The sequence below is a fragment of the Corvus cornix genome, chromosome 13 (genome assembly GCF_000738735.6).
Source record: "Corvus cornix cornix isolate S_Up_H32 chromosome 13, ASM73873v5, whole genome shotgun sequence".
NCBI lineage: Eukaryota > Metazoa > Chordata > Aves > Passeriformes > Corvidae > Corvus > Corvus cornix.
The window spans coordinates 6,491,153-6,511,508 of NC_046343.1; the positions used below are offsets into that span (position 1 = coordinate 6,491,153).

General features: G+C 45.4%; 1 long non-coding RNA gene across 4 annotated transcripts in view; it reads right to left on the reverse strand.

Moving 5' to 3' along the window:
* LOC120410742 overlaps nt 1-20,356 on the reverse strand; it is a 168,439-nt gene that overhangs the window by 74,737 nt on the left and 73,346 nt on the right. For 3 of the 4 annotated variants that reach the window (XR_005603075.1, XR_005603072.1, XR_005603073.1), the window contains exon 3: nt 17,409-17,557. The exons of the other annotated variant lie outside the window; for it this stretch is intronic. This is a non-coding gene — a long non-coding RNA (uncharacterized LOC120410742). The remainder of the gene's footprint in view (nt 1-17,408; nt 17,558-20,356) is intronic. 4 annotated transcript variants of the gene reach the window in all.

Below are 20,356 nucleotides of genomic sequence, written 5' to 3' on the forward strand. Positions count from 1 at the left end.
GAAAAACTTTCAGTTTTGGCTGAAGTCCTTAATGAAAATAAATAATTAGTAAAGTCCCATTTGATTGGCTCTAAATAAAAAAGGGCTTTCACCTTAAAATGACTTTTCCTTTTCAAAATTTTAGTTATACCAGGCTGCAAAAGCTGCAAAAATATGGAGTAAAAAGCTGCAGTCAGAATGAAGCATTTGATTAAAAATAATACTGTTTTTATTTTCTCATACTCAAAACCAATTCGAAACACAAAAAAGTGGGTGGAGTCACTCCCCCACATCCTATCCATCCTGCTTCACCTGATGGCAAACGTGAGGAAAAGGAAGAAAATGGAACTCACAAACTGCAAACTGACTCATGAGCAAGGGCTTGGAGGAGCCACCTGGTTCAGACAGAGACAGTCACGTCCCCAGAGAGGTCTTGTCCCTGCCCTGGTGTGTGACATGTAAGGGCTTAGCTGCTAATAACTGTTACTGCTCCAGCTCTTTCCTGGAGAGACTTGCTCTGTTGGGTTTCTGTAGGATGGCTGTAGCACAAGCCTTCTGGATGCACAAGGTTCTCTGAATTTTGTGGAGACTCAGATTGTTGGGAAGGAGGGTGAGGAAGAGGATTCCCTAGGATTCAGACATGCAAGAATTGAGCCTGTAGACAACAGTTTGAATCCAAAGGTATAACTAGAGGTTCTCCTGCAGTTAACGGCTTTAGAACAGAACCCAATAATATGGGTTACAGCTTTAGAAACACTTTCTTTTATGATTAAGAATAGGAGAAAGAAAAACAGACTGTCCACTCCCCTGCCTTCCTCCCAGAGGAGCTGCCAACTGTGCAGGACATTTGGTCTCAGATAAGCTTACCCAGGCGGGGTGACAGCTGGCAGGGCCACCCAGGGACACCAACACCAAGCCCCAGGTCCTGCAGCCCCATGCCAGGCACAGCCCTGAGCTATGTCCTTCAGGCTGCACGGTCTGGGATGCACTGACACAGCTCATTGGAAGAGAGATTAAAGCACACCATTATTTATTCCAGATAAGTTCAACTCTGGATCTGTCAGCCTTCACAGGGCCATAAATACTTCTAGGGCTGGACTCAGACTGGGTGAGACTCTTGGGCTTGGGCTGGAAGTATTGCAAATGGGAGCTTATTTGTCTGAATTCCCACTTTCTACATCCCTTCTCTTGACACCACCTCCCCCCTTCCTCATCTTTATGTCCCAAAGACAGGTCAGGGTTTTGCCCACTGGTTTGGACCGGGAGCAGTGGCTTGGTTGGTATAAGCAGACTTGATGCAGGCAAGGAATAAACCTACAGAGAGTGCCTGTTGGTTTTCTGATCACATCCTGGGCTGGCTGTCAGGCTCCAAAGGCAACAGGATTTATTGCACTGAAACGCAGCAGCAGCAGCCGCCGCCCGTGAGGAGCCTACCGAGCTTCATGCACAGGAATAAAAATTTCAGGGCCGCTTAGAGATATGAAATATTTCTTAATTACTTTCTGTTCCAGCACAGCTTGAGGATTTTGCTGCTGCTGTTGTTCTCAGAGCTTGTTTTGTAGTTTTGCCCCTTTTTTTCCCCCTTTTTTTCTTTTTTTTAAGCGTAACTGGTAGCAAAGCAATATTAATGCCGGAGCCTATGCTGCATTTCATAAAGGACTAGCCATGGCTTTGCCTGGGGACTGGCTGCTCGTGGTGGAGGCTGGCACAGAGAGGGTGCCGGCTCCTCTCAGCATGGGATCATTTACCTCATGCTGAAATATATTAAAATCTTCTCTCCTGAGGCATTTCTCCATAATGGCTTTGCAGAGAGGTGCATCATTGTAACGCTTAACAGAAGCCTGGACAGGCTCTTTCACTGCTTCCTCTCCAGCCCTGCCTGATCGTGTATTGCACTAATGCCCCTGCTGCTCGGTGTGATTTGTCCCTTGGACTGTGATTCCTAAGGCACAATTTTCCTAATCACCCTTGAAACAAGCCTTGCTTGGCTCCTGTTCTTCCTGCCTAATGCCTGCCCCTCAAACAAACGTGATGCTTTTCACTGCCAAGGCCAACACCTGAGACAAAAGGATGGACAGGTGCTAAAATAAATTTGTTCCTGAGCTGTTGCTCGCTGGGAGAGAAAAGGGGGAAATCTTTCTGGGAGAGAAAAGGGGGAAATCCCTGGAGGAAATGCGAAAGCTGAAAGACTGAAGCCTGTTTCTCCTTCCATTCCCATATCCTCAGACTTTAGTTAAAAACACGAAGCCCTTGCAGCCAGGCTTGTGCCAGCACAAGGAAACTGCAGGGAGCTGCACCCTGGTCACAGCTTTCCTCTCTCAGAAACACTGTGGAAAGCTCCTCTTGGCCACCAGTCAGTAAATACTGCCCAGGTGAATGGATGATTCCAATTAAGGGGTTTTGAGTAGAAGGGTGCAGATACCAGGGCTGTAATACTGACTTGGAGCCTCTCCTGCATCCCCAGAGGCCAAGGTAAGGAGAAACAACAGCAATATGCTCCTATCCCCAGTTCAACCCCTCCCAGAGATTCTCCAGACTAATTCTGGGTTGTGCCTTACACCAGGCAAGTGCAAGACCCAGAAACAGAGCTAAAAAACTCCAAATTCCCTCATTCTGTGCAGGTGAAGAATAAAAGGACAATGACTCTTTATCACATCTACACATCCCTTTTCCTTCTACTTTACATGTAAACTGAGAACAAGGCAGCACTAGCAGTTCAAAAGTCTCCCTCCCCCTACTCCCATATCACTGTGAGTGCATCTGTTCTCAACCAGGAGATGTTGGTTCCTCATCATTATAAAAGACAAAACCCTGGACACGACGTTAGAGCACTCAGCCTCCAAACCAGGGAAGTGGCACAAGCAGGACTTGCTTCTCTGTTACCAGACTTGCTCAGATCTTTGTTCCTAAAAATGGCACTTTTCTTCCAGCACAGCAGGTTGGGGAGGACAGCAGGGGCAGCAGCTGGGCAGAAAAGAGAATGACAATTTTGCCAGGACAGCCCAATGACCATGGTAGGACATGTTTTTTAATCTTTTCTAGGTTAAACACAGGCAGTTGTGTCTTGTTATATTACATTATATAATATGATTTGCTGATATAGTTTGATAGGTTGAATCCAAGAACATCATGACTCATGTAGGAAATTGGAGGCCTCCTTGTCTCCAGAATAGTGCTTCCAGAAGCTAGAGTGAATCAAACTGATTGTATTTATTTAGTTATTTTTGCTGTTTAGTAAATAACTATTGAGTTAGTTATTTTTGAAGTCTGGAAGAAAAACCTCCACAGATTTGAGAGGGGGAGGGAAGCTAAAGGCTTGGTTGCAACAGATTCTCAAAAATCAAATATTTTTAGAAAACGTTGCAAAAAAATGGAACAAGTGGAGCAGGGAATTATCACCAAAGGTGGATGTCAGGACTCCAGGGTGGCAGTCCCTGTCTCAAGTACTGGCTTCAGAGAAAGGCAGATTTCCCTGCAAAGCAGCCTGGCTGCCAAGGAGTTCCTTGCCGTGAGAGCTGAGTGCTTTTGACAAAAAGCCTGAGCTTTTCTGAAATACTCCTCTCCAGCATCTGGCCGTGCTGGTCTGCCCAGACATGAAGATCCACTTCACAATAGCGTTGTAAATCTTAATTAAGATCTGTAAACTATAGATAAAAAGGATTATATGAGTACACAAGTATCACTATCAGGTAGAGCCCCTGAGAACCAGCACTTTGATGCTGCACCATGCACAGTAGCATTGAGAAATGTATGAATGTCACAGCATTATTGATTCTGTAGCTACTAAAAAGCTCCAGGATCCCTGGCAATAAAAACACGATAATGAGAAGTAGCCAGGATAGCACTATTTCTGCAAACAGTATTTGCATTCCCTGGGACTGGAGCATAAGCTGTATTTATCAATAGAGAGGTGAGGGCTGGTTTGAATGCAAAGGATTAGACAAGTTCATTTTGCAGAAAATGTGGTGGCTGTGGTTCACCTTTTTAGCATTGGCTGCAAGGTATCAGTAACAAAACAGCAACTCCTCCAAAATCAAATGCTGCAAAACAGCAACGAAAGATACCAGAAGAGAATATATCTAATATATCTGCTTTCTGGGGTTTTTTTTGGGGGGGGGGGTTTAGGTTGTTTTGTTTTGGTTTGTTTTTTGGGTTTTGGTGGTGGTGGGTTTTTTTTTCCTAGGTAAAGCCAAAAACTCAACAGCTAAAGTACCAAAACCTTGGTTTATTTATACTCAGGATGTGCAGGAGCACAACCTCATTAGAAGGTGAAGGAAAAGCAGCATGTTGTATTGCCCTAATGAGTAGCTACTATTTAACAAAAAAGAAGATAAACTATTGCTTTATGGAAGCCCAAAGTGTCGGAGATTTCTCTAGAGAGGGCAATATAATGTAATTAAGGCCAAGTGCAGTGATGAAAAGAGCTACCTCAGTGATGTATATTGTCTGATCCTGCCCCCCCAATCCCGAGTCAATGAGGACACAGCTCTAACAGGCTGCTTTCCATGATTTACCAGAGCAGGGTATTTCCAAAAGCAGAAAGAAAAAGACAGTTTGTAAACACCAATCACTCTCCCACCGAGAGAAAAGGGAAAGATGCTGTTGTGCTTTAACAGGGGCTACGCGAAACAAATGGCTGCTTTGCCTCTGCAGGTCATTAGCATAGGTACAGCCATAAATTTTGTTGTTCCCCACTGCGGTACAGAAGGAATCCTGCTGAAGCTGTCCTTTGAGCTCACGGCACTCCGGACAAAAGGCATGCTCAGTTTCCACCTCTGCACTTGGTGACACACAGGTTGGAGCTGCATCCTTCACTTCTCCTGCCTCAGGTCCCACATTTTAAGCCCCAGTGAGATGTTCAGAGCTCAGGCTTTGATGGGGATGGGGCAGTTTGCTCTGACATCTCAAAGCCTGCTGTTTGGGGTGGTTTTTTATCCCTCTCATTAAATGAATTTTTCTCTCTTCATTTATCTCTCTTCCCAATGAATCTCCTGGCTGACGCACATGTTCCACATGGCAGGAAATAAAAGGAAACTTTTCTTTGGTAGCATTGTGCAGGCAGAGAACCTTTGTATTGGAAAGAAAAGGAAAGGCAGAAAGCAAATTCTTCCAACACTGCTTGCTTGGAAAAGCTTACAAATCCTGCTGGCAGAAAGTTTATAGTCCTCTGCAGAGATCTCAGCTGGGTGATATTTTTCTGTCTCTCAGACAAGAAATAGCATGCAAATTCTCTTAAATTACTTGGTAACTACAGAAGATATGCTTGGCAAATACCCTGTCACTACACAACACAGTAATTACATATTCTGCATCCAGGTACCAATTATATTGCCTCTTGATTGCTCAGTGATTACACTTCAAAGTAATTACACCTGGGTACTCTCAGTGATAAAGTAGCAACAGTCCTGTGTCCATTCTAGGGGGAATTAGCTTCCCTATAAACACCGTTCCCAAACACTTTATACCAAAAACAGATCCAGAGATCTCCCAAGGAGTGGGAATGTGAGAGAGGGAACGTGTTCTTCCTCCCAGAGTACTGGTGGGCTGCTGATCTTCCTCAACTATCAACACTCAAAGACCTCTGAAAGCAAGACACTCATTTAATGTTAAAAGGAGCCAAAAGTCACCAGGGCAAAATGCATGGTGAGGAGTCAGGAGGCTTTGAAGACATAAAAAAGGTGATGTGGTGGCTCTAGAGGAGCAGGGGACAGGTGCTCAGTGTGTGGCAGCACTAAGAGTGACAACCCAGCACAGACTCACACTGCAGCTCTCCTAGAGAAGCAGTCAAGCCCTGCCTGCAGCTCCACTGCTCCAGAACCAGGAGAGCTTGTGCCACGAGGCTGAGCCCCACACGCTCCCCAGGGTGGCCGATGGCATCAGCACACCGAGGTGTACAGCTGTGTCCCCAGACACCACAGCAGCCCTGTGCAGTCCCTGAGCACAGGAGCACCAGGCTCAAAATGCTCACACTTGCAAAGGCACAGCTCATCATCCTCCTGGGATCCAGCAACCAAACCACACTGCTCGCACTTGCTCTGTGAGTAATTCCTTCCAACGTGCTAAATCAGTCAGAGGGGAGAAGGGAGGAGAGGATTTTCTAAAACAAAGACTACTGCCACCTGCAGCTGCTGCTTGCCTTTCCTGTCACCTCCTGAAGCTCATTCCTGACCATATACATCATTCCTATTCTCCCTGCATCCCAGAATGACACTTTTTAATGGCAGCAAGTGTTAGAGATTCATTTCTGCCAACCTTTTCAGATCAATCCTGAAAGTTCAGAAGCAACCTGGGCAGCATTTTAAGAGCTCAGAGTTCTGGCACTGTCCCTTAGCAATGCTTAAGCGGATGTTAATAGGTTAACATGTTAAATATTGTCTCTTTCTTGCTGAACCAAATGAGAAATACTTCAATTACAGTATTCCCAGGGAAGATCCCTACTCACTCGAGTTATTGTAAGCCAGGCCACAATCATCACCAGTATCTGCCTGCTCTAGGCCAAGACTCTTCTGAGTTTTTGCTTTGTGATTGCACTGGACACAGGGCAGGAGACCCTCTGGAGATCATGATGTTATTAATAAGCTGTATCCAAGCTTCTCCTCACTCCCTGCTAGAACACTGCTTGTCCCCCAGCCCATGGTACCATCTGAGCTCTTGTTTTTCCCTAATTACTCACGGGTCTTACCTACAGTTTTTTGAAGTAGGTGCGAATTTTCCACTGATTTCAGCATATACAGGGTATGGTCCCTAGAGTAATTTCCAGCTAAATAAGATACTCAAGGAAATCACCATGACAGTTCATTAATAAATCTTATGATGAGTTTATTGCATACTGTTGAGGGGGAGGGAAGGAAGAGAGAAACTGCATGCTGTCTGAAAAAAAATGCATTTCCCCATTAAAAGACTCCTTCCCTCGAGTGCATCATAATTATCAATGAAAAGTGGTCCGGCATGTGCATCTGAGGAACAAAATTATTTGCTACTCTGCAGAAAAACACAGTTACTGGGCTTGTATTTCTGCACCGGACCAAAGCTTTGGTCACCTGGAATTACCATGCCTGTAGGACATGCTCCAGGTGTGTACAGGCCGTAGCAAACCTCTGTCCAGCAACAACCAGTCCCACACCTCAGAGGTTTCATCCCTCCCCACTTTACACCAGTGGAAGGGAATAATCCATCAGGGATGATGACACTATTTTTCCACTGTGAAGATAGATTATCAGGCTTTTACCAGAAGCTGTGAAAGGTGGATAATCAGGTCAGTTCAGATCCCCCAACCTTCCTTGCTCAAGAGGCAGCACCTTCTTTGTCTGCCCTCTCCTCAGATTTCTGTCTGCTTCTGTGGTTGGAATGAGACCATTCCTGACTTAGCAAAGGGAGTTGCCAAAGCCAAAATATAACCTACTTTTAGAATTTACAGAGGAAGTTCTCCATTAGGAACTTTAAAAGGAAACAATCTTCAGCCAGATGTGTTTCAGGCTGGAATTCACCTTAAGAGAAAACAATGAAAGCAACGCAATCCTATCAGTCCAGATGCAGAGACGCTCTCACCAGGGCTTAATTAAGAACATTCTCCTTCTGCTTTGCTGGCCACATCAAATGTAGGAAAAGTTCTGACCTTCTTCTTTGGCAAGACCTGGAGAGACTTGGCTGGCTGAACCTGAGCAGCAGCTTCTTCCTGCCCCAAACTGTGCTGTGAGGAATGGTGGATCCCGACTTCTGTCCTGTACTTGGGCCGACCTCAGCCAACACTCAGCCTTGCTGGGAAGCCTCAACACTTGCAAAAATCATCAGAGTTGAACACAGAACACATTTTAACCTACTTCAGATCTTCCCACATCCATATCAGCAGGTCCAGCAAAAAGAATTCCAGGCTTGTCCTTACAAAATAATTTCCTCTGTGCGTACCCATCAGCAAGCAGGTGACATTGCTTAAGCTTCCTGCCACAAGGAAGATGTAATCCCTGGCTTCGGTCAAACCTGAAAGTCCCCCATCAGGTCCTCTTTAGCAAGCAAAACTGAACTGGAAGGACCCAGCCAGTGCAGCTGCTAGATGGATGGCAAGAGGCTCCATGCCTGTTTCACCCTTAGTGTCAAATACATTCGGCCCTATTAACATTTTATCTGCGTGCCAGAGCAAGAGCAGGAGACCTGGCAACCAGTCAAGAATAATCTTTCCTGGCACACAGAACCCTGCTGCAACAACTCCCATGGACTTAGGGACAGCTGATTGGCAGGAGGGAAGAGGCTGAAGATGGAGATGTGGAAGAAAGAAGGGGAGGAGGGAGCAGGCAGGCCCAGGATGGGGAGTGTGCTGGGGAGTGTTCGGGGTGTGAGATTAAAAGATTTACATGTGCATGACTACAGGCCTAAATTGTTCATTGCCAGAGGATGGGAAGGTTGTTTCCCTCAGACACTGGCTTAGCAAATTCTGTCTGCTGTTCCCTTTGTGTCTCTGGTCTCTGAAAATAGAAGGAATTAGCCCTTATCTGCACAAGACGTCTGATTGCTGGCCAGTGTTCACACAGTACTGTGAGAGGAAATACCTTCTCCCAGCTAAACATCCCCCATCCACAAGTGCAGCTGAGACAATGCAAATGTGATGGATCAGTGCTGATGACATGGTCTATCTCGGACAAACTCAGCAGTGAAAGGGAGGGATCGTTCACACTTCATCGTGAGATTTGGCATGGCCCGGTCAAAGGATTCTGGTGGAAAAAGCACCCCACATCTTATTTACTTTCAGCTGAATGTCCACAGATCTTATGCTTGGGAATATTCACCCTCGTCAGAGTAACAGAAGGTGCAAGAGATCGAATTTGGGAAGCACTGGGTAAGCATAAGGGATGAAAACAGGTTCCTCACACCAGCTGAGGAGCAGAGATTCGATTCCTCCATGGCCAGAAGAACAGGTTAAACATAGCAATCATCCAGACGTGCAGGCTTCTCCAGGAGTCATCTTCAGAGACTCACTCCAGGGCCTCTTACATACCCAAATATGAAATTAAAATAGGAAATATACAATGAGTGGTCTCCTGATACAGTCAAATGCCCTAGCACCAGGGTGAGATTGGTTAGTATAATTTCTATTCACATTAATTAATTGGAACACCTAGAGTTTCAGACAATAGCTCTGCAATTCCACTGTTTAAATAGCTTACAGTATTAGCAGCTAAGGCAAAAGGGAGGGATGAAGAACCTACTGATTAAAAGCTATACTTTAATGAGTTAGCAGTCCAAATTTTACAGAATTCATCAGGGATGGTTGCAAAACCACCCAAATTAGAGTAGGGAGAGCACACCACAATGCCAAACTGAGGCAAACCATCAGTGTCAGGCTCACAGACTGCCAGCAGAGCAGCTGGGTTTGTCAGGCTGGGGGGACAGCAGCAGTGTGATGACAGGAGGGTCAGTACCTGCCACCAGCCACGTGACTCCCTGCATTCATTACTGCAATAAACATCACACCAGGAAACTGAAATAGGAACCAAAATGTAGAAAGAGAAGAGGAAAAACAAAAAAAAGGGAGCTTGGGAGAGGATCCTGGTGAGGAGAAAGGGGTCCATAAAACAAGGACAGCTAGAAGTCAAAGCAGCAGTTTCCTGCTGGAAGTGAAGCCTCATTTTGCCTGGTTTCCTAACAGAACAAGAGTCCTGCAGTCATGTTCCATGTGTGTGTCTGCTCTGCCCATTTCACCCCAGTGGCTCAGTCCCAAAGGCATGGGCATCCCACATGTTTCACAAAACCAGGAAGGCAGGGATGTGCTGGGAACAGCTGGGTTGCACTGGGGTTACTGAGCGTGCAGCCCTCAGATATTCCTTGTTAGCCTTCAGAGAAGCCACGCAAAATGCTTGACTCCCATGTGTGGCTGCTTGTGGAAAAATAACATTTCTTTGCTCTGATTTCTGTGAAGTTGTGCTGTATCCCTGTGGCCTCGTGCAGGGCTGGAGAGACTCAGCTAATCTGCACCTTGAGGATCCTCACCAATATGTGGAGTCAGAGCACGCTGCTGCCAGAGGACTTGCTAAGCCATGGAAATGTCACCATATGAAGTTGAGGAAATTACAAGGTTATCCCAAATGAATTTATCTGGTAAATTAATAACGTTTCAGCATGAGGGAAGCAGAAAATATCTGTCTTTAATTTCTTTTTCTCTCTGATTTATTAACAGCATGGAAATATAAGCATGGCACAACACTCCGGTCAACTCCCAAATCCCCATTCTTCTTATAAATCAGGGAAATTACAATTTTTTTCTAACCAAATGAGGCATCAGAATCAGTTCCAGCATGTGAATGTGTGCCCTAGAGATCTCAACACCTTCAGAGCAATGCAAGTACACACAACACCTAAATTAGCTCTGATAGCATGCAAGGGAGCACGGAGACAAATTCCACAAATCTGAATCCTCCTTTCAACACAGCTAATTCAATCCAAACCCTGTGAAATGAGTTCATGAGAAAAGAAAACATAGTTCCTTACTCCATCCCTAAAAATCCTGCTTGTAAAATGTGTATCTTTATCCCCTTGCCTGTTGTGCTTATCTCCTGTCTTGCAGCACAACCAGCTTCTGAGCTGTGTGCTTTGGCACGTAGGTCCCAGATCAGCAAGGCTCAGCTGGGAGGCATCTTTGGAAACACACTTAGGCCTGGCTTGCAGTGGTCTCTCCTCAGCAACCCTCTGGCTGCTTCTCCAGCCAGCTTTCTGTGTTATTTGTCCTCATCAGTTCTGCAAGGTACAAGTCTGTCCCATCCAGCCATTCTCCTGTCTAGGTTGACCTGGTGAGAAGGTCTGGAATAGCAGCAAAAGACAAGAAGGTCCACAAAGGAGGGAGAAAGTAAGGAGCCAAGTGCAGTCAGCCTGAAGCTCTTTTTTAATACCTTACTCATGTGTAATGAATCTGCATCATCTCGCCGCAAATGCAGGCTCGTAAAGATCCAGTTCAGTGTTTCCCTTTCATTCACATTGATGATAATATGACTAATTGTAGTCTTCTTGCCCACTGAAAATTGAATGAAGGAGGAAATCTGCATACTGACTGAACATGCTGCCAGGGAGAATAATAAATGAAAATCAAAGGCCCAGTTCCCAGATGACTGTATGCAAAGGAATCTGTTTGCATGAGAATTCACACTTTCAATCACCACTGGAAGTCTGCCGTGGATAGCATTTTTCTGGTGAAAATGATACAAGCATTTGATCTTCCTCAGATGTGATGTTCAAGAGCGCACAAAATCTCACCCTTCTCAAAGCGCCCAGGCAGCGAGGCCGAGGAGAGCCCGGCTTTGGATGCATGAATTCCACATGCAGCATCCCTTGATATCAGCCTAATTTATGTGATGACTTCCTGAAAAAGAGATAATTATGTAGATTGGGATTATTTATTTACACAGCCCTGTCACATTTGGAAGGGAACTGGAGCCCCAGATCTGCTCAAATTCCCTGGCACGGCTGATGTAGAGGTTCCCTGTCGGAACGCATGGAGCGCGCGCCTGTCACACCACCTCTCTCTGGAAGTGAAAGGACATTATTCAGGCATGAATCACCCAAAGCAGGGCAGTGTCTGTCCCAGAAGGCTGCTCAGCTCCCAGCCACGGTGCACTGCTGCTGTCAGTCATGGCAGCAGCCATGGAGGTTTTAGGGGAGTGCAGTTCCCTGCAGCAGCAGCAGCAGCAGCAGCATGGACATGCTGGAGATGGATCACGCCAGACCATGGAGCCTGACAGCAGCCTGGTGTTTGCCTGGTAGCCCAAGAGAAATGCAGAATAAAGCAACAGCACAGCTCAGGTGAGGTTTCACAATGCAGTAGCAGGAACCCTGCCCACATCTCACTGTCACCTCCTAAAAGCAACATGACCAAATGCTGGCGCTGTATTTTTCCGTGTAGATGGTTTCTCAAGTGCTTCTCTGCTAGTTTTTGTCAAGAGGGCACATAGATAGCCTTCCCAAAAGCCCTCTGGAGCCACCTTCCTGATGGAATGATCCATGTCCTTCCATGGGATGGTCCAGAGGTAAATGGAACACTTCACTTTACGAGTCTATAGATTTCCCCATTACCACAATTGCACCAGAGCTACCAAATTCCCTGCTTCTGAAGAGTCAGGGAGGCAACTGGACGTGAAATTCCTCATAGAACAAAACTCAATATTTTTTAAGGCAACTTGAATGGGAAAGATGTTCTAGAGTGATACTTGGGTCATCTTGACACCCTCCCCATACCTCTGGTCATCATCCTGGGCATACTGACCAGAGCAGCTACCAGGCTGTTGTGGTTTGTGCTGCTCACAACCAGTTTTTTGGGATTCTGACACTCAGGTTTATTGGATTGCAGACTGGCCTGGATGTTCCCTTCCAGTTTTCTGTTCGTTATGCAAGAACCCTCTTTAACTCTTTAGATCAGCTCCCTCTCCTTCTTGCATCGCTGGAGCAGAGCCCAGGGGATGGAGCTGAGGCTACAGTCTGAACTTACATACTGAATACAAGTCACATGAGTCAGTAAATCATTTGTCACTAGAGGGGGGCCCTGCACCTGCCAGAGAGGAATAATTAAATGATCAAGTGTCCGGAGAGCTACAGGTACAGAGGAAACTGGATATATTTGAGGTGGTGGAGTAGCCTTCTTCACAAAATATCTGACAATTACATTGCTCATTAGCTTTGCTTCCCTCCCATCAGCCCTACAACCCAGTGAAGCAAAAGGGTCAAAAGCAGGGCCAGAGCAAGGCTGAATGTCCTGGGTTGCAGTGTATTCTATTACCATCCTCATGAGCTGTTGAAATCAGGTGGGGCAGTGTTTCCTTGCCTCCTCCCCCCAGACTATCTTTCTGTTAATGGCCCATCATTGTCCTGCCCCTGACTCAGAGGTAACTCCCTCCGGACTATCTTCTGTTAATGAGCCTAATCAACACTTGGCCTCATGACTCATTACCCCATTGTGAGATGCTCCACCCAGAGGGAGGAACCAAGCATCCCATCGTGGATATAATCTGGGACTCTGAACACCAGAGAGAACCCTTTCCACTGGATTTCCAGAGGACAGGAGCTACACAGCCACCATTGGGCCTGGAGGAAGAGCAGATCCTTTTCTACAGGATCACCGCTTCAGAGGACTGCAGCCACCATTCTACCACACTGCTACCACCACCCTGCCTAACAGGGACTCAGGTTGTATCTTGACTCTGTCAGTTTGAACCAGTGTTTTCTTTTAGGTTTTTTTTTTCCTTTTTTTTAATTTCTCCATTAAATTGTTATTCTGACTTGGTGCCTCCCACTGGTTTGCTTTCAAACTAGTACACTGAAGCACAAGACTCCCAACAAGGAGGAGGTGTTGATCTCACATACAGCCTGCCTGCACTCGGAAGGGCAGCTTCACCTTGGGAGCTGGGCTCCACGTCCATGCCTAACACCACCTCCCCATCCCCTCAGGTGCTTGCTGCCCCTGGGCACGCTTCCAGCCAGTTACTAATTTGGACCTGTCTGTGCAGTTCACTTCACTCATTTGCTGTGGGGTGAGATTAAAAAAAAAAAAAAAACAGAAGAAAATTAAATCTAGAAGGGAATACCATTTTTTACTTGGTGCTGGCCAGTGCTCAATCAGGAATGGGACATCATTTAAACATACATCTTCCTGGATCAGGAAGAATCCCCTACTCTCTTCTCATGTAGAAACATGGGTGGGAAGAGGGGGATCACACTTTCTAATAGCTGAGGGTGTTCCTTTGGCCTTAAGCCCAGCATCAGGGCTATAATTAGGGTCAGAAGAATCACCAGTGTCAGTAGCCACACGTGGAGGACATGCTTCCATCCACCTGAGAAAGCAGCACCTCCCTGGCACTCTTCCAGTCATCCTTCTTTCCCCCTCAAGGGATTCCTGTCAGTTCCAGGAAATTCTCATCAGGACAAATTTTGAGCAGCCTGTTGTGACAAGATCACTTTGAGTGCTGTGTGCCCAGCGCCAGCGATGCTCCGGATCAGGGCTGGCTCTGGCTCCTGCCTCGCTCCAACCTCCCTGAGTACAGAAACATTTCAGCCAGCCATGGAAATCACGATACAAACTCTCCATCCCTGGGAGCAGATGGGGCAAAACCACACAACTGCTGCAAAACCTATGCCTAAAACTAGCTCCCCTGAAGAGGGAAGTGCATAATTTATGATGGTTCCTGGCAGACTCAGGGAATGATTTTCAGTGAATGGAAAAAAAGGTCATTTATTTCTCCACTGTTGTAATATTTTAATTCAGTATTTATTGCCCCAAAAAGTATTGTTTAGAAATTTGTGGTACATTTCAATTCAACATTATATAAATATACTTGATTTTATTTTGGAGCCAGAGTATGGAAGCATCAATAAAAATTAAAATTGCACTTAAAGACCTAAAATAAAATGTAGCTTTATATTTTGGCTGAAATCAAGTATTTCAGAGAGACCAAACCAAGTATTTCTGAACAGGTTTCATCATCACCTCCAAAAAAATTCTGTTATCAGCATAAGATTCTCCTTCATTCTTCTCACTCAAAACTAAAAATTTGTCACTTCTAACCACTCTCTGTTAGATAGTGTCTTATTGTCCCCTTTCCATAAATACTTAATTGAAAGAGGCATGAATTTCTTGGTAGCACAGCAGTTTGGAGAACAAGAAAACTATGAAACACTGATTTAGAAACAACCCTGCAGGAAGATTTTCTGAGCTGATACCACCACAGGATGGTAGAAAAATGGTGAACATGCAAAAAAAAAAAAAAAAGGCAAGATAAAAAATTCACAGGAAGAAACCCCAAAACTGTGCAAGAGCTTTAAAAATTCAAAACATTTTGACTATATGCTTGGACCCAAGGGGATGTTCTAAGAAGAAATGCATCTGAATGGGTCATTCAGAATGTCCTCATGAGAGCAATTCCACATTGTGGAACATTTTGTATTCTTTTGCCAGAATGCTGATTTGTATGTGACCTGTACACTGAGCAGCAAAACTTTTACACCACCTTTCATTCTATCCCAAGACAGGAATGGATAACAAGCTTAATGGTTAGCTATAATGTCAACACATTTTTAATAAAATATTCCTGGCCTCATGACTCCACATCATCACAGTTCCATTAGCCTAAGCCACTTGTAATAAACTAGTATGCAGAATGATTTCCAGGGACGTGCAGCTAAAGAAATAATAAGCAGTTTCTCTTTCTTTATTTCTTTCTCCCTCTCCTTCTTTCCTTCTTTCTCTCCTTTCTTTCTTTCCCTCTCTAAATGATAGACGGATTAACAGATAGACAGACATCCACCCTGGAATTTCCTGAGCAGATCAAAGCAGGTCTCACCACAAGCTGGTAGATGGCTTCCATATTCAGGATATAATTGTGTTTGTGCCTTGTGCAAATAGAAACTCTTGCACTGCTGTGGTCATGATGGAAATTAATTTTATTGAGGGCTTCTTCCCTCCACACTGGGAACCTTGTCCTAAGCTCAGAGGACAGACATAAAGGAGAGTCTCCATGCAGGGTGGTCATGCTGATGTTGATACAGCTCCCAGAGGGTGTTATTTCCTTGTTCTCCAGGGCTGGATGAGCAATTGGATCATTTTATTTGTGGGTCAGCCCTGAAGTTACCATCACAAGCCTTCATAACTGGGCAGTTCTCTAGCCACGAGGGAAGGAATGATTTTCATTCTAGCAGCTGCGCTGATAGGAAAGGCGCTGGGAATGGAACGTGTAACCTAACAGGCAACCAGTCACTCCCTCTGCCTCCCTCCCTGGCGGTGGCACAAAGTCATCTTGGCAGGCTGGAGGCTGCTGCAAGCGAAGAACTATTTGTGTGAGCACTGCAGAGATTAGATGTCATGACCAAAATGCCAGGGGGAACAGCAGACTGCAACTGAAGCACCCAACCGAGCCATGAGTAGATGGACCAGCCCTGGGATAACAAGGAGGTGCTGCACGCTTCTTCTGAGTGAAGTGACAGAGCAGCACAGGAAAAACCCTGAGCAGCATTTTCCTGATGTGCAGTTGCCTCTAACCAGCACTGTCAGTCTCTGAGTGCCTTGAGCCAAGCAGCAGCACTTGTCCTGCTCCTTCGGCTGCTCTGTGTCCCACCCCAATGACGCAGAATGCGCCAGTCAAGAGTGGAGAAGCATCATGGTTGCCTAGGCAATGCCTTTGCCATGAACAATAAATAAAATAAAAGACAATGGCTTGGGTTAGCAGCACCCAGGGGTCTGGGTAACTCTCACCACTGCAATTCCTCCCTATGGAAAAGCCAGCTCCTCGCTCCACACATGGATACGTACACAAACACTGGTGCATTCCTTCTGCCTTTCACTGCGGGGAACTGCCTCCTCCAGCTCACTCCATGTCAAACAGCAACAGAGGGAGAAGAAAACACATCCAAAACCACATTCAGCCAAGCCCACTCCTTCCTACCTCTTCACAAATGACTGCCAAACCGTGGGAGGCATCCAAGACTCCTAAGAGACAAGGAGTTCAAGCCCCCGGCATTGTGAACCACTGCAGTGAAACCTCTCATTTAAATGTGCTGGGAAATAGTGTTATAAACACGAACAAAAGCAAAACGCCGGACACCAGCCCACCACCCCGTTCAGAGTGGGTTTCTGTCAAAGGAAGACGCTGCAGGCTGGCACTCGCTGCGGGCAGGCAGCCACCGCCTGGCCAAGCGTGATGGCGTGGCTCGTTTTTCACTCTGACACCACTGCAGGCTCCACAAGGCTCCTTGACTTGCAAGGTGATCAGAATATTGAGTACGGTACTGCAGTAGCGAGCCTGGCACCCAGCACGGCAGTGGAGCGACTCCCGCCCTCCTTCCCCGCCCCTTTCCCGCTCGCATGCAAGGAAAGAAGGAAAAAGAAGGAAGAACAAAACCCCCACAACAATGAGATTCCAGGCATCCAACACCCCCTCATACATCTTCGGGAAGGGACCTTGGCTCCATTGTTTGCGGTCCTTCAACTCATTTCTCACATGCCAGAATGTCCGTGGGTCCCGTCCCCATGCACAGCCCCCTTTTTAACATGCATACTTCTGCCGTGGAAGTGTAACCCTGGCAGTAATTGCCATGATGGTCCTGCTGCAGGGACACTGCGGTCCTCCTCTGCCTGTTACTATGCACATAAAATTCCTTGAAGGAGTAATAAGTCACCGTCCACCTCCCATGATGCAGCCCATGGCTTGGAACAGCTGCCAGGGTCAGCTCCTGTGGAGGGACCCAGCCTTGTCCTCCTCAGCCCGTTCACCCTCAAACCCTCAGCACCCGTTTATGAGATGGGAACAGCACTGGCCTGACTGACAGCCTGATGTCCCACCTAAAATCTGAAGCCACTCCTAACTGGTACAAACAGAAACCCACGGAGGCTGAGTTTTAGTCAGGGAAAAGTTGCAGACCTGAATCTCCAAGGGCATGGATTAATGAGTTGCCACCAAACACACCTGATAGGCACAACATCTGTGAACTTGTGGCTTGCCATACTCCTTGTGCTGATCTTTGCTCAGCTGCATCCCCCCTGGCTCTGTCCTTGGGTCTCTTGGATAATTTCTCCAGTCCCATCTTCCCAGCTTCATTCCTGCCTGTAGCTTTCCTGCAATGAAGAGTGAGTCATCAAAAACACCTTCAGAAAACTTCTCTTTCACTCGTGAGCTTCTTTACCTCATCCAGCTGGGCAGGTTGCACACAGAACAAATTATTGTTGCTATTTCTGAGAGCACTTAAGAACTCATGTCATAGATTGAGCGTGGGAGAGTCAGTCCTAAAAAAGTTAAAGGGCCAATGGCATATTTTCATTGTAGTTCTGAGACACAGAACCATCCCATGTGATCAAATATCTATAGGATGCTTAAGCATAGTCCCCGTTCATCTTAGTTCATTTTATTTATTTATTTAAACTAAGTAAGATGTCTCTGAAAAGCATTTAAATTTACATAAATATTGTGGAGAAAGAAATTTCATGCTGCTACCTGACTAATCAGTTACACACTTAGCAAAACCAGGAGCAACAGCGCAGCGGAGGTGGGGTTCTCTCTCCCTCCCACTTGCATTACTTCTTCTGAATAACTCCTTATTGATCAGCTGAATGACACAGCAGAAATTTCAATTTCAAATTTAAAAAAAAAAAATTCATTTGCTGATTCAGTTTTAGAAAACGTTTGCAGTAGGTTTCAATGTCAAAAAGGCACCGTTTCATTGACCAGATCTGACTCGAGAATACGAAACTAATGCGCCCTGTTGTTATTCCTTCCAGTGGCAAATGACTTCTACAATAATTAAGCCTGGGAAAATAGATTATTGTTATAAATATCTGATAACAGATATTCTGAACTCATGAATGTCTCTCTGATGTGAGATGGGGATTGACAACATAATCAGCTCTCTTGCCACTCTGCCTTTCTGCAGCAAAAAGTGTATCTCTGTGCACTCCTGCTCTCCTCCTTGCCCCAGTCCTCCCCACCTTTGGAGTTGCTCAGGAGAGCTCAGTGCTGCCTGTGGTGAATCAAAATGTGTTATCATTAGGCTGAATGTGTTACTGAGTTAATTAAATGTCACACTTTTGATAACATTAATTAGAAGCATTTCAGACTCATCTGAACACACACCCTTCACAAAACCTGAGAAATGAGTGCTGATGTTTTCATCTCAGTAGATTTTATTGATGGAAACCCTTCATCCATTCATTCATTACTAATATTCAATGCATTTTTTACACTGTAAGGCAACAAGTTCTTTCTCTCTTTTTCATTCTGTACCAGACTGTAGGAAACACTTGTAACACTCAGCTGTGGCCCATGTTTGGAAGCTCAGGTTCCCAGGACAAGGTTGGACCACATTTCTAGGACATGGCCTGTAGCAAGTTGAACTCTGCAAGTCAATGACAGCAGCTTTAGGCTGTGGTTGTCCGTGGCCTGAGAGCTTCACAAAGTCATCATGGAGGTTGATGTTGTCCAAGTTTGCATGGCTCAATCCTTTCCCTACTTAGCATGAATTCCAACCCCTTGGATTTGAAATAAGGGAAAGTTCTAAACCAAAGCAAATCTCAGCTCAAAAAATCCACACCTTATTAACTACAGACAACACAATTTTCCAAGCCAGGTACTACACTGCCCCTAAATTCCCATATGCACTGCAGACCTTTTCTCACACAAAATTGTGTTTCCCTTTAGCCCATCAATCATCTCTTATTTCACCTCCCCAACTGCAGGTTAATGCTCACCAGCACAGCCACCATCCCTGTTTCAGAAGCAATCTCAGTAATTTCCCCCCACAAACACAACCCCAAAACTGATTTGCCAGGCTTCACTTCAGGATGTTCACGCTCCTTGGAACCCCTGACATGGCTGTTTTCCTGTTACAGATTGGAGCAACACTTTGCACCTTATCAGAAATGTATTTAACCATTTATTACTGTGTAAGGGACATGACATAGCAGCTAAAGGACATCCTCCACAACACAGGATGGGTGGGCACTCTAAATGTGAATTGGTCATTTGTTTACTGGTAGCTGCTGGGCTGTTTCTCTATGCATCCACTTAAATGAGGTTTTCCTTGGTTTTTGAAACCTGCCTGGGTGAAGAACATACACAAATCACAGCTGATTGTTTCATTCTATGAAACAGAAATAAGGGTAGTAAAATTAGACAGAAACAACCTTCATTCTCTTCTCCATTCCAGCTGGCTGGAGCCTGAACTGCAATGCACACTGGCAGTGGATTTTTTCACCAGAGCCCATCATCTTTTGTTTCTTCATCACCGTGACATTGTTAGTTCATTGTAGACCCTTTGTACTCTGCTTTATTGCTTTGTCTCAAAGCTCTGTCATACGTCTGACACCTGAGGTGTCCCACAGCAGCTCTCACTCAGCTTGACCTTGGCCTTAAAAAGATGTGGGGGAAGTCAGAGTCCCTGAAAGCTCTGGCTGAAGAGAGAGGAAAAGAGAAGAATAGAACCCTAAAGAGATGCTTATGGGATCTTTTATCAGGCAACTCTGTAAAACACTCCATTTGCTATTAAAATGATAAACTGGAGTAGCTTCCAGAGATAAGGACTATGACAAAATTCTGTTATTAAGTGCTACAGCTTTGTTCTTGGCAGTGGCACACACCAAAAGCAGTGTAGCTGTGATGAGGAACATGAGAGAATTTTCACTCAACTTGCTGCAAAAAGGAAGAAAGCAATGCAGACAATAAAATCACAAGTTCAGCAGATTCCTGCAGCATTTATATGAGACTTTAGATAGCATGATGAAATTGTGATAAACAGTAGCAAAAAAGGTGTTATATGAATAGAAAAATTAGAAGTTTTGCATTAAATTTGACAAAAATGTGATGGGTGGGAGACCATTCAGAAAGATTCATGCAGCCTGAAAATGCATCCAAACAGCTGAGGA